The following is a 16,471-nucleotide window of genomic DNA, read 5'->3' on the forward strand; positions in this document are numbered from 1 at the left end:
CACGACTCGTCCTGGACATCCCCCGCCACAAACACATCTCCACCCACCTGGGAGACCTGCACTGGCTCCCCGTCAGCAAGAGGATCACGTTCAGATTCCTCACCCACGCACACAAGGCTCTCCATGACCTGGGCCCCAAGTACCTCAACAACCGCCTCACTTTCTACACGCCCACCCGCCAGCTGCGATCGACCAGCCTCGCCCTCGCCACCGTACCACGCATTCGCAGAGCCACCGCCGGAGGAAGATCCTTATCCTACCTGGCGGCCAAGACATGGAACTCCCTCCCCATCACCTACGGCTGACCCAGGACCATCTCTCCTTCAGGAAGCAACTGAAGACCTGGCTTTTCGAGCAATAATGGACCCCTCCCCCCCAGCGCCTTGAGACCCTAGCGGGTGAGTAGCGCGCTATATAAATTGAATGATTGATTGATTAATTGATTGACCTGATGAGCGCAAAATTGACAAGTGAGAAATTGCCACGGTCCCTGGCATCATGAGACAGGTCCCGGAAGTGATGACTGTGCAATCCCAGTGTTTATGTGCATGACAACATGTGCATGATGATACCAATTGGACAAGTGGAAAGGTGATGTGTACCACATAGTGCCCCATCACACATCACATGTGTCAACAGGTCATCGCACATCAATTGTGCAACATGAACTGATATGCTGTGCTATATCAGTGCCTGGCACACCTAGGGCCTGCTCATGTAAGTATGAAATGAGAAGAACTTGATAGACATCCTTGTGTTAACCGTACTGCTACATCCCTGCCATGTGTGCACCTCGTATCACTATTGTAATGCTGCCATACGTGAGCGTGTGCAACGTACCATCCCCTGCTTTGACTCCAGTGTGTGAAACGCACTGTGTAAAACGCATCGTACCCGTGCATTCACATCAGCGTGTGAAACGCACTGTGTAAAACACATTGTACCCCTGCATTCACATCAGCTTGTGAAACGCACTGGGTAAAACGCACCGTACCCCTGCATTCACATCAGCGTGTGAAACGCACTGTGTAAATTGCATCATACCCCTGCATTGACATCAGTGTGTGAAAAGCACTGTGTAAAATGCATCGTTTTACTATTGTAATGGTGCCATACACGAGCAAACCGTACCCCGACATTGCGTGCGTGTGTGCGCATCGTTTTACTATTGTAATGGTGCCATAGGCAAGCGAACCGTACCCCGACATTGCGTGCGTGTGTGCACATCGTTTCACTATTGCAATGGTGCATTACGCGAGAGAACCATACCCCAACATTGCGTGCGTGTGTGCGCATTGTTTCACTACTGTAATGGTGCCATACGCGAGTGAACCATATCCCGACATTGTGTGCGTATCGTTTTACTATTGTAATTGTGCCATACACGAGCGAAGCGTACCCCGACATTGCGTGCGTGTGTGCGCATCGTTTCACTATTGTAATGGTGCCATACACGAGCGAACCGTGCACCGACATTGTGTGCGTGTGTGCGCATCGTTTCACTATTAAAAAAGTGGCATACGCGACGTGAAACGCACTGTACTTGTGTGTGGATCCCAAAAAAAGACATAGGGGACACCTAGGCTACGAGTATTAGGCCCAGATTGCAGGCTGGTTGTCATGGATACTGAGATTTGAGTGTGTGCTACAAGTGTCCTGCAAAAGTCAGTTGGGCAAAACTATACAATGTTGCAATGTTGTTGTGGAGCTGAAGCTCAAATTTTGAACCATGCAAATGTGTGTCAGGGCCTTATGTTGAAAGTGATTTGATGAAACATAGGATGCTAAGTAATGTGGCCTATCACACTGTGCTCCTGAAACTGAAAGCCCCTCAGCAGCACTGATTTATGGCTGCCTGTGGCTGTGAGAGGGCACTTGCCTACACAACATTGGAGTGGACCACACTGCTGCTGTCTCTGCATTCCCTGCACTCTGATTTTGCTGACCATGGAGAGGGCACATGCATTCAGTGAGGAGGAGAACCAGGCCCTGCTGGATGCCCTCCTACCAAACTACAGCAAGCTGTATGGGAGACCAGGGGAGCAGGTGAGTGATGACTGCACTAGCTTTGACTGTGCACCTGTTGTGTGAGTGTCACTACAGCCATTGTGTATTTGTGGATCAAACGTGCAATGTGGTTTGGTAGTGAGTGCAGGATGTGTACATTGTGTTGTCTCCCATGCAGAGCATGTTGTAGTAAAAGTGTGTTTACTCCTTACTTGCATTATGGTAACTGTGACATTCAATGCATACTGATTTACACATTCTGCTGTGGCACACCGTGCATGCTTTTTTGGCATGATTTAAAGAACTGTCATAGTGTTCACCCCATAGTGATTTCTGAATGTACTCAATGATGTTTATGGTTATTTTTTACCTGTGGTGATTTTGTACATATGCTGTGTTTGAACTCATGGACATTGAAGAGTGTGAATGTTCCTTGTCACCTGGCTGAGTGTGTATGTGATGTTTTGCACCACAGCTGCATTGCGTATGCAGCAGCTGTAGCCATCTGATGAGACAAGTATGCAGTGTTGTGTGCATGACTTGCACAGTTAGCCCAACACCTGTGGCACCTCTTTGTCAATTGTGACATGTGCAAAGTGAGGGTTGTATACAATGTTGAGACTGACAGGCAAGTGATCTGTGCCAGGGTCTGTATATGTGGTCTGCTGAGGGTTCGTAGGTGTAGTGGGATATGTGACAGCATGTCACGTGCTGTCCAACACCCTGCAGTTGCATGTGTTGTACAGTGTGTGCCATGATCAGTGAGTGTTTTGAACCCCTTATGCCATCTGTTGCCTTTCTAAGGCATGTAGTGCATTTGTGTCTGCCTACTGGGCAAATTCAGATGGACAATGATGCAAGTCCTTTCAGCATCCTATGCCCTGTTCACATCATCGATGTAGTGCAAGTGTGTGTCTCTGGGACATGCAGCAGGTGTAGTGATGTTGTATAACTTTCTCTTCCTGACAGGTAACTGCCTATGAGAAGGGGGAGATCTGATCGGACATTGTCAGGGCTGTCAGGTCTGTGGGGGGCCCTTGCCGTCGGCTGATCAACATCAGGAAGAGGTGGCAGGACATCTGGTGCGGGACTCGACGTATTGCCCGGGTCCAGCTGAAGCTGGAAGCTCCACGGCGGCAGGGCGACAGCCGTCACCTCACCCCCCATATGCTCCGGGTCCTGGAAGTGGTTTTCCAGACCTCCATAGGCAGTTGCAGGACGGACAGCAGCAAGGAGGGGGTAGGTACATGTCTGTATGTAGTGTTGTGTGTCACATGCTACTTGAGGTGCTCTGAAGTCTGTGAACACTCCCACAGTTGGGGGGTCTGGTGAGACAGGCTATTGGTGCATTGTACTTTAAATTCATCATATTCATCTGCTGCGCTTTTCCATCCCATCCCCTCCTGCACATGTGACCCCTGGTTTGTGTGTTTCCAATTTTGATTCTAGGGTGCAAGGTAATTAGACAGCACATTGATTTGCGCATTATGTGGGAGGGAGGTCTGTGACATGTGTGGTTACCTTGCCTGTGCCACGACCTGTGCACTGTGTTTGGCATTCATATTTGTTTGCATTGATCATGAGTATCAACATAGGAGTGCAATTTATATGATTCACACCCTACCAGCATGCATGAGCCTTGTTGCATACTCATACATGATGTACATCATTTGCAAGATATGCATAGTGACAAGACGGTTATTCATGACACAGTCTGCAATTTCTTGATCCACAGATCTGTGTGCCCACCACAGTACCCTGAAACACCCTGGCCTCCTAATCATTTGTGTCATCCAACACTCTGCCCATTCTATGTGGGTTCAGCATGGGTGTGCCTCAGTGGCATTGGTCCCTGCCATACTTTGTATTTATCATGTGTTAGCTGCATCTGCACACTGTCCATGGATACATGATTTAGCCTGTGCGTACTCACACAAGGCATTTCCTGTGTGCCTATTCTCAAGAATATGTTGCTGATTGTTTGTGACTAATATGGATTGCCAGCCACAGGAGGTGACCTTGTTGTACATTTTCAAAGTTGCTGCTCAGTTTTTGATACCCTGATTCTGATGTTTAACTTATTGAGCAGTTTCAAACACATTAATGGAGTGATGGGGGTCATGTGCAGGAGAGGTGTGATGGGCCTGCCTGTTTGGCTTTGTCAGTTGTGAACTGTGGATGTCACTTGTGAGTTAGAGTTATCACCTTGCAATTCCCCTGTGATGATGGACAGTGCTGTCTTTGGGGGTTTTACAGGCTATGTAGTTTGCTTACAGAGATGATTGTCCCTCAAAGATTTTTGCAACATGTATGTAGCTGCGGTGCTATGCTGTTTTGTCCTAGTGCACACACTACAGTGCTCACATTTCCCATGTGGTTAAGGGTGTGTCTTTCTATGCAGCAATGATTTTGATATTCGCAATTGCAGGCACATTAGCTTAAGCATTGTCCTGATTTTGGACATGTGGGCCACTTCACATGACAGCCAGTGTGTGTTATGTGCTAACAATTGTATGATCTGGTGATAGATGCCCCTGTGAGGAGTGACACATTTGAAGTGATGTCACATTCATGTATGTCCCTAGGCACTCCCAACACTTGTTAATGTTTGGAATGTGGTATTATGACAAAATGTGTAGGTTACACTTATGTGTCTGCATCATAGTTGTCTCTCAAGGTAGTGTACACCACACACTATGTGCAATGTTTTTGAATAAGCAGGCAGGTTTTAAATGAGGCCAGTGTTAGTGGTTAATGGTGTGCCTTGATCGACATAGACATGTCCCCACAGTGGTCTTGAGTGCCTGACACTCCTTTGCTATCAATTGTACAGACTGATGTGTGTCAATCCATCAAGACCTCCGTTGGACCATGTATATGGTATATGGTCCACACCATTTATTTCTAACAGTGTTTCATCTTGAAGTATGCAAGCTGTCTCAATAAATTTGTCTATGTTGTTTGTCTGGATTTCCTTGTGAGAGATCTTTTATGCCGGCACATATGTGTTATGTTCAGAAGATGGATATTTTGCAGATGCTAAACAAGTTGATTATGTGAAGTATGCAGAGTCCGAAGATGCCAAGTTTTTATGCCATTACTTTTCACCAAACATTCCTTCCTGGGCTCTAGGAGGGGTGTAACCTTGGGGAGTGAGGTGTGTTACTTTGCCCTGAGGTGTAACACAACTGTTTATTTATTTGTGAACTTGAGGTGGCATAACTTCATTGTATATATCAGCTCTCATGTGAACAAACAGAACCTCCTCAGTGTGACTCTCACTCAAGTTGTGGCGTGGTCTGTTATTTGGATTCTTGTGTTCAAGTACCATTGTGTCAATACCAACTGTGCAGTACTAGTCTTAAATATGTGCAGAGTTATGTTGCTGTTACTCATGATGCATGCCATGATTTGCAATGTGCCCAAATACATTTGAGGAGTTGGAGGGAGCCATTGACACGGAGGGTGAGGGGAGTCAGGCGGCCGGACCTTTGGAAGGCGACACTTCGTATCATGCAGATGGCTTGGCTTCTGACTCCCACGAGGAGGGGGAATATGCGGCGACAGCTTCTTCCACCACTGTGTCTGTGCCCACCTCCTCCAGACCCATCTCCACCCTCCCAGTTGCTAGGGTCTCCCTTCGTCCCCGGCACCGCAGCCCCTGCCCCTGTCTCCCCTGCTGACCTCAGTGCTGAGTATGTTGACCTACTACGGCAGATTCATGTTGGTCAGACATCAATGCTGACTGTCCTCCATGGCCAAACTCAGATACTGACACAGTTGTTGTCATTCATGGAGGGCATATTAGCTAACATGTCTGACCAACGCCGGAGTCTATCGTCCATAGACTCCTCACTGACGGCAGCACTTGCCCTCCTGCAGCAGCCCGTCCCCCCCACTCCTTCTGACCCATCCACAACCCCCTCACCCATACCTGTCCACAGAACACGCAGACACACAAGCTCACACACACCAACAGACCCACCCAGTACACCACCACGGAAGTCTAGGCGCATATCTCCAGGCACCCAATCTCAGGGGGATGCAGGCACACCAACAGGGACTGGGGTCAGATGGCAGGCACGCAGACACAGACACAGACACAGTCTGCAAGACTCAGAGCCCTCTACCTCCACTCCCATTGTGTCCACGGGTGCAGCTGGTGGTCTGGCGGAACTGGCAGCAGTGTGCAGCCATGAATTTATTACCACCTTTGCCGATACAAATGCCACTGAGGAGGATTCCTCCCCCCTGCACCAACAACACCTACCCTTCCCTCTGATGTCCCTACGGTGCCGGACACTGACCCAGATTATGCCCCCCATGGGTCCACAAACCTTTAACTACATCCTGTGCAGGCAAGTTTGGGGGTGACAACCTCCACAAGATTCCAGCAACATAAAAAACGTTATTGTGGACTGGCAATTGGCCTTCATTTGAGTCTGGACTCATTTATGAACTACATTTCGTTTTGGAGCAGAATAAAGCATTTTATTTTTCATTCGGAACTATTGCATTTCAGGTACTTGCTTTAGCTGCTGTGTGCCTAGGAGTTGGTGTCATGGCAATGTTTTGGTATTGTGAAAGATGTGTATTTTCTAATGGTAATGAGGTGGACCATAGTATCTATGTGCCATTACATTGTAGCAGCTAAATATCTGGATTTGTGTGTGTTCAGTTTGCCTACAGACTTTGTCCAAAAGAGTGTAACTTCCTCTGTGACACATGAGATCTTCAGTACAAATATTTGCACAATTGTTGTTGTGACTTTTGTGCACATTTCCTATTTTTTTAAACATTCCCTTCAGCAATGGCCATGCCTGCTCACAAATGAGTTTTGCTCATTAGTCTGTGCCGTCCATGCTACTCACTGTACTTGTGTTTGTAGTATGTAGTAATGCCTTCATGCACATCATCAGCCTTTGCAAACTATGCAGATGTATGATCCCAGCCTTACCTTTATGTTTGGTTTTGTTATGCAGGGTATTTGTGCACACGACGCACAATTTAGTGCTTTGTATCTAAGGTGTTTTGATCCTGTTCCTTCCATGAGAGAGTACATGTTTCACCACCTGGACATTCATATCAGGCCCGGAATATACATGACAGTGTGTTTTTCCTTTTTGCTCTATTTCTTTTGTGTGCGGTTACATGACTATACACTATAGAGTAATGATGGGAGGGTGTGTAGGTTGGCTGCAAACTCCATGGGTGGATATGCATGTGGGAGCTAACATCACACCCACATATGGTGTGTCACGCAGTGTGTGACAGAAATCCATCCTCGATGGAGTGGGACACTGCTGTAAGTTATGTGTTGCTATGGCACTATCAGGACTGTAAGTTGGCATCGATGCTGTCTTATTACTTTGTTTTTTCCTTTTTCAATTTCCTAGGCTTCATTCAGGAGTGGCTTCCACCCATTTAGCTGTGACCATGATAGGGGATACAGGTCCTACGCCTGATTGAGATAAGAGGGTAATTTTTACACTCACTATATCACGTGCACTTTATATATATTTTTTACTTGACGGTCCTGACGAAGCGCTAACGACCTATGGGCAACGGAAAGCGCGAAACATGTTGCCCTTGATAATTGACACCTAGGCAAAATATGCCTCGTGGGTCAATATTTTTCAGCAGTATTGACTGCCAAGGGTATACTTTTAAACCTATCACTGCATGTTTACCCTTGCTTTAATTTTAATCTATCACACTGGCACGAATTTTCATTACCCTCCTCTTGATCCATAACCCGCACACCCGCATGCAACATCCGGCATTCCTCTAAAAGATCTCTGATAAAGTGACCCTTCGGGGGACCCGTAGGGAATTGCAGCGCCGGCCCTACGAGGAGCAAAGGCCCGATGATGAAGCATGACACTCTTCGGGGTGTGTGAGGGCAACAGAGGAAACACAGTGTCTTTCCCTCTCATAAGTTTGGGTCCTTTACACCTAGGAATCCCCTTTTTTCCTTTTCCTTTCCTTTCCTTCCATTTTTTTAAGTATGGGTTACTTTTTGCACCACAATGCATGGGTGACTTTTTGCACCCTGGCACAGGAACTTTGTCCTCCTTGTTGGTTAAACATTGAAATTAGGGGCACGGACACTGGAGCTTCATTAGCTCGTTGCCCCCCCCCCTCTCTTCTTTTGATAAATAAAACTATCAGGACTGTCACAGGTTAGGGATGTAAACATACACCCATGTAGTTGTTGTATGGTGATGATAATGCCCCCCTATAACTGAGCACTGCTAGGAGTCCTATCCACACACCCATCCTATGTCTGGACACTGCTGGGAGTCATATCCACCCACCCCCATACTGTTGGCCTATGCTGGGAGTCTATACACCCACCCCTCATATGTCTGGACACTGCTGGGAGTCATATCCACCCTCCTCCATACTGTTGGCCTATGCTGGGAGTCCTCTGCACCCACCCCTCATATGTCTGGACACTGCTGGGAGTCATATCAACACACCCCCATACTGTTGGCCTATGCTGGGAGTCATATCCACCCACCCCCATACTGTTGGCCTATGCTGAGAGTCATATCCACCCACCCACATACTGTTGGCCTACTCTAGGAGTCATATACACCCACCCCTCCTATGTGTGGACACTGCTGGGAGTCATATCCACCCACCCCCATACTGTTGGCCTATCCTGGGAGTCCTCTGCACACACCCCTCCTATGTCTGGACACTGCTGAGAGTCATATCCACCCACCCCCATACTGTTGGCCTATGCTGGGAGTCATATCCACCCACCCCTATACTGTTGGCCTATGCTGGGAGTCATATCCACCCACCCACATACGGTTGTCCTCTACTGAAAGTCATATACACCCACCCCTCCTATGTGTGGACACTGCTGGGAGTCATATCCACCCACACCCATATTGTTGGCCTATGCTGGGAGTCATATCCACCCACCCCTATACTGTTGGCCTATGCTGGGAGTCATATACACCCACCCCTCCTATGTCTGGACACTGCTGGGAGATATATCCACCCACCCCCATACTGTTGGCCTATGCTGGGAGTCATATACACCCACCCCTCCTATGTGTGGACACTGCGGGAGTCATATCCACACCCCCCTCCTATGTCTGGACACTGCTGGGAGTCATATCCACCCACCCTCATACTGTTGGCCTATGCTGGGAGTCAAATCCACCCACCCCCATACTGTTGGCCTATGCTGGGAGTCCTATGCACCCACCCTTCCTATGTCTGGACACTGCTGGGAGTCATATCCACCCACCCCTATACTGTTGGCCTATGCTGGGAGTCATATCCACCCACCCCTCCTATGTCTGGGCACTGCTGGGAGTGATATCCACACACCCCTCAGAAGTGACGCACCGTACCCAAACATAAATGGCGTGTGTGCGGCTCCTATGACTATTGCAATGGTGATATACGCGAGCGTGTGATGCACCGTACCCCAACATTCACGGCATGTGTGCGTCTCGTATCACTATTGCAATGGTGATATATGCGAGCATGTGACGCACCGCACCCAAACATTCACGGCATGTGGGCGGCTCGTATCACTATTGCAATGGTGATATACTCGAGTGTGTGACGCACCGTACCCCAACATTCACGGCATGTGTGAGGCTCGTATCACTATTGCATTGGTGATATACGCGAGCGTGAGATGCACCGTACATGTACACTTCCGTTGTTGCGGTAGGTTGTTCTCACTGTGTGCCCCAGTTTCTGTGCACCAGGTCGTAGGCATACAGGACTGGGATGACACGGTCGATGGGGTTCTTGCCATGTCTGTCAAGTACCGGGGTGAGGTTTGGGCTGGACTCTGCTTGTATGGTAGTTTTCAGCTCCCGTAGCAATAGGGTCGTACGGAGTGTCGCTGAGACGAATCGTTCTTGCTGTGCCGGAAACTGATGCCTGTTTACGTACGAACGGCACGTAGAGCGTGAATCGGATATGTATCCTATGTATTATTTGTTGTGTGGTGTTTGGTACGATTCGTATGTTGCAATGCTTTGGGTTAGGATCGTACTTCATCGTACGTACGGGGATGTTGTAGTTGTACGAATCGTATGGGAAAACCGGACCATACTGCGATTCGTGGGGGATTTTCCTGGATCGGAATTGGTCCCTATATGTACTCATACACCTATACATCCTGTTACACACCAACACTCATCCATAGAGTTACTCACACACATACTCACACATGCAAATAAACTATCAAACATCCATTTATTTGCATAAACAGCTATACACACACCACTACACTTACTTTTACAGAAACGTACACATACTTATTCTCTTAAACAATCACTAATAGAAACACATACTTATTTATACAGGAACTCATCCAATCTCTCACTCTCACATATAATCACTTATATACATCAATACTCACCTATACTAGATTAAAGCATATGTAGTTACTTATAAAGATACTATTGAGACAGTCATTCACTCACTAACACACCCATACACACACTCATCTACCCATACAGTCCTGCACCCATGCTATCTTCAAAACACATACAAACAGTGAGTCACTCATTCATGCATCTATACGCTAAGTAATATCCCCCACCAAACCATCGCAGACACTCATACTGATACTCGAAAAACAAACTAATAACCCATATACACACTCATGTAGCTACTCACCAACCCATGCAGCCACTTATAGACAAAGTGAGACACTGATACAGATATTTACACATTTAAACATTACTCGCTAATACATGTATTCACTAAGATACACTTAATAAGTCAGTTATGCAATAATTTTTACAAAAAAAACATACATTCAGACACTTATTTACCCATTTATTCTTCCATCGACCTTTAGATATACATATATAAAAAATATTTATTGTTCAGAAAGACACACATTCACTGGATGATGTCATCAGTGATGTCATCAGCGATGTCATTTGAGATGTCATCAGTGATATCATGAGTGATGCCATTGACCATGTCATGAGTGATGTAATATGTGACGTCATCAGCAGGGCATTGCGGGAGCGCGAGTTATAGTTAGCTGAACTAACTATAACGGGGGAATTTCAATGGTTTTGTATGAGTGAAATGTTCAGCTAACTATAACATGTATGAAACCTGTATGAATTTCGAAGGTTTTTTAAATGCTAATTCCTAACTATAACGTGGCTGAAACCTATGATTTTTTCAGTGAATATATATGTATATATATATATATATATATATATTTGTGAATATATTTATATTTGCATACATTAATAGAATAAAACAGCAAGACCTACATTTATATTTTTTCAACAATCAAATACCTGGATGCTTGTTATGTGATCACTACTAATTGGATAGTTTATCCAAAGCATGGACGTGGGCTACACACATGTTCTTCATCATTGGAGTTGGTATTTTTTTGTATCTAATACAATAAAATAGTTCATCATTAGAGAATTAGAGCTACACAAGCATACTCTACCTACAGTTATACTGGTTTTATGCGGTAAACATCGTTTACAACGATGTTTTCACAACGCGGTACCTTTACACCGCGGCTGTGACAACGCAAGTCGTTACCACGACTTGCGCTGGAGGGCGCTCAAGGTCTAAAAATAGTTAATTTACTATCCTAACACCTTCCCTAGGGTCCACGGGGACTGGTGTTAGAATAGTAAATTAAACTATTCGAAATCCGCGCCCCCCCAACGCAAGTCGTGGTAACGACTTGCGTTGTCACGGCCGCGTTGTAAAGGTATGCGTTGTGACGGTACGCGTTGTACCGTCATATATCCGTTTTATGCATGTGGGGGCTACAGTCTCAAGACCCTCTGTGATGTGAGAATGTCCCTCAGAGCCCCATCCAACCTTGGAAAGGAAGAAACTCAGGGCACAAAGTCACCCTCAGTTGAAACCCCTCTACCACCTTATTCCAGCCAACACTTCCAATTACTACCCAGAATTGCTCTTGTGCTCTGGGATGTAACAATTTGACTGATGGGAGCATAGCCACCCTGAAAGAGGGGTATTATTTTGTTTAATCATACTCTGCCAGAGATTTTCCACTTAAGAAACATAATCACCAGCCAACAAGCCAGGCAGAAATAAATATTAACCAAAGGAAGAAAAGTATTTACTCTCGAAAATCTGCACCTACTTCTAAATGAATGTGTTCATTTTCACTAATATGGCGGCATTAAATTAGCCAAACTATTATAGTTATCTACATTAAATTACTTGGTTCTCCACCCAAAGGATTTTAAACAATTGATCATTTTCAGTCAAATAGTATACAACTGATAATGGCCAGTAAAACTTTTCAAGTAAAGAAAATGCAATTTCTTCCTTTTCTCACTATTATAGTCTATGGGGGAGATTTACCATTTTTTCATGTAACGCACTGCAGAAGCAGCAAATGATGAGCTCCACTGCATGAAAAGGAGAGAGGAGTAGAGTACCCAATTTAATAAAAAGAAAAGGCCCTCCCCTTCCCCTTGGGCTGGCACTGAAATCAGTTGCAGTGCACCACGCAGACACCTTTGCGGCACTGGAGGAAGGGTGTGTCATTGAGTCTAGCATAGGTTTTGTATTGGGAAGGAATCCTTCCAGTACAAAATACTATGCTTAGACTAACTTGAAGCCTTTTCCCACTTCAGATGTGTGCTGTACAGTGCCGCACACATGCAAAGTCAGAAAAGGTAGGTGAAACAAAAGTATTTCTCTTTCCTTGTGCATACTTTAAAAGGGCGTAATTTTCTCATGCTAGAACCTGTTCACTCTGTTTAGTAAATTGGGTTTTGCATGAGAAACCTCGGGTGGTTGCATGGGAATGTTCTTGCTCCACCCATGGTATGCCCCCTTGGCGCTTATTAATCCATAGTTTGTTTTTATTTCCAGCACTAAAGAAGATTGGCACTGGAAAGTAAGTAAGGGAAAAAAAGATTTTGTGCCGATTTGCGTCACTTTTGTGATGCAAAAATGGTGTAAAATATTAGTAAATCTCATCCTACATGTTTATGCTCAGTGTTTTCAAATGTTATACCATTAAAGTTATGAATTACCAATATACCGCCAAAAACTGTATGAGTCAAAAGAGTTTCACTTAGTGGTTGCTTCCATATCCATTTAATTTATGTTTAGAAAGGATATCAAAAATAAATCAACCTTGACAGAGGTTAAGCAATGGTATATCTTTTACTCTTGCTTTTCTTCTTTTACGGTGGCAAGTGGACATTGCAGAAGTCTTTACCAATTTCAATATTTTGATACACCTACTTTGAAATCAAATATTTTAAGACAGGCAGATCAAGAAAATGTAACAATAATCATATGTTTTACCAAGTCAACTGAGAAATCTATCTCAATTGTATCATCACTTATCAAATCTTTTTAAAGTAAGGACATATTTTCTGCAATTAGTGTTGAAAGAGACATACTGCGAAAGAAAGTGGAACCCTTGCTCTAATGAGTACACTGAAACTCCCAAATAATGTAATATTTGACTTTCAGAAGTTACTTTTCTATTGTGAAAAATCAGCTGATAACATAATTTAGAAATTCATTTTAGATATTTAGAATGAACAACCTTTCTGTTTGCCAAGGGACTGTGTGTTCAACTTGCAAAATGCACATATGCACAAAATGTCACATTTAAAAAAAAAGTAATTGAAGTGAAATGTTTATGGCAGCATATAACTGCTATCTGTTCTTAGTGTGCATATTTGACATATTTATTAGATGTCTTTTTTTAATATATCAAGTCATGGAAATGTATATATGTAAAAATGTAAAGTTCAGTACAGTATATACACAAGTCTGTATGTATATCATATTTGTAAGTATACAAACTGATCCTTTATGGTGTATTAACTGTAATGTTCATATATTTGTCAATCATTGTTATGTGCTTTCATGAGTTTTAACTAATATTAATATGAAGTTTAAAAGGAGGAATTTTGAAGATCAGAATTACACAAAATAGCATCCGTTATGCTTATTTAATGACTTGGTTACATGAACATATAATTATCCAATACAAACATAAAACAAGATAATTTTAATAAAGTTACATATCAATTAGCTTTTTTTTGGTAATAAATAAAACATGAAGCCAGTTACCTTATTCAACACCATAGTATTCTAGAATTTGTAGAGATTTATAAATCTAACTATGGGCTGAAATTGCATCACCCTCATGACTGTTACTATACATGTTTGCATTGTGTCATCTATCTTGCAAATAATTATATATCACTTAGGACTACATGGTGCGAATAAGAATGTTTGCCGTATTAAGCTAGTTATCAACATTGATCATTTCATACCTCTTGCAATACATAGACGTTTATGGAGAATTGGAATGTGTTCAAGGTATATCTTTCAACTATGTCATAATGTTTGGGCAACATTTGTTGTGTTTAAAACACTCGGGGTCTGGTGTCTTGTTCAAATTTCATACATACAACATTAAGGGTCATCATTTGTTAACTAGGACTGATTCAGGGTCATAATGTTATCCAGGACTGCATTCACATAGCCCCAGTGATCCAAAGTATTCTTTTAATCATTAATTTCATTTAAAGTTAGTTATTATGATAATAAATGTGTTTTCTACTAAAAAAAACAGTTACAGGAGTCTCATTGGTTAATATCGTAACCCTACAATGCACTCTTAAAACACATTTAATATATATAATCCCCAGATACTGCGGATATTTCAAGCCATGTTTAAAGCAAATATTCTCCATCCTCCAGAATTTACACAGCCATCCTGAAAGTTCTGCACTACTGAAGTTCCAAAGTAAAAGTGATTGAAGTGATATTACCTACTTTTCATAGGTATTAGGGTAAAAATAACTAAAATCATGGCTCTGAATTCTCATTTCATTTCCTCAAAACTTTAGATGTTAACTTATCTTGAAGAAATTCATTATTTAATTATATAATTCTGTATTTGAACTAACTAATAACAATATTAATTATGATAGATGCACAATTCGTTATGAAAGAATCTTCAAATTCGCTTGTTTGGAAATGTCAGTGGAGTAGCACCGAATTGCAATGCTGTAAAGCTGATTTGATATTGGTTGGGCATAATGGGTATTGCCAACATCACTGTTAATAAAAGACTAAAGTTCTTAGACTTTTCTTAACATGTCTTAAAACATTCCCAGAACTTTAGAAATATGTCTGAAAAGTCCTCAATTCCTCCCAGGAATTTGAAGGTACAGACCAGATACACAATGCAAGATTTTCATGTTTTCTATGTTCTGAGGATTAGGAATCACATAATGATGTCCTTAAATGTTCTTACCTGTCAGTAATGATCATGAATAGTTTAGTACACAGACGTGACTAAATTAAATTGGAGTGAAACATGACATGCATCATCTTTTAACTTGACTGGGTACACCATATTCTCATAATTATCAGATGTTTACAGTAATTAATGAAGTCTATTGAACTTTTTCATTAGATATGTACCTAGTGAGCTTCATCCTTTCAATATAGAGAACATCGTGCACCAATTACATTTTATTGAAGCTGAACTTGTGAAGGTCCACTATTGAAATACATATTGTTACAGAATTTGCATTTGAGTGTGAACTAAATGTAATTGAAGCCAGGTTGTTGAACTATAGAGTAGTTGGAAGAATAGTGCCTTGTGAACTCAGTCACAAAATTCATCTTGCTTTCATAATTACTGTAATAAAACATCAATGTGTCTATGGAACAATTACTAGCAAGCACCGTATGCTTTCATTGAAAAATCAAAGCACTATTTCAAAGTTTTACACTGTGCACAAAATGGTTTACCTTTTTGCACCTGCACCATGGCAAGATACGATATTTGTAGTAAAAGGTCAGCAATATTAAGTAGAAAGATGAAGAATAAACATTGGTTTCCTTTTAATAAAATATTAACTGAAATAAGTTTTTTTATTTCTTATTAATATAACACCAAACTTTGCAATGCCACCTAAATAGACTTATTAGAAAAGTAATTCATCATATTAACTGAGATTACAACATTCTCAAACTGGTTGTTATTACAAAACTTAATTCTCAATTCATCTGTGTATTATAGAAAATATGCAACAAAATGACAAATGTGTCCAAGTGAACATCTTTTACGTGCACTTGCAATTGACTTGGCACTTTTCTGCATGTTGTATACATTTTTGCTGTGTGTTTTTATACTGGCTGAAAACACTGTCTTGGTCTTGTGTCACTGGTTTGCAAGCCAGGAATTCGAATTTGAAAAAAATGTGCTGCATGTTTGGGCTCCAAAATTATTTTCTGTGCAATTTTGATATTGCTCTGAATATGTTTTTCTCTGTTTTACAAAAACAATGCATTTGACCAGACAAAAAACAAACTGTCCTTTTTGGCATGTTTGTGATATGTTGTTTTGAAATCCAGGTGTGCGTTTCATGTTATCAAAATTGTATGTTTTTCCTATGAACATTGTTATCTTTCT

The sequence above is a fragment of the Lissotriton helveticus genome, chromosome 4_1 (genome assembly GCF_964261635.1).
Source record: "Lissotriton helveticus chromosome 4_1, aLisHel1.1, whole genome shotgun sequence".
Classification (NCBI taxonomy): Eukaryota; Metazoa; Chordata; class Amphibia; order Caudata; family Salamandridae; genus Lissotriton; species Lissotriton helveticus.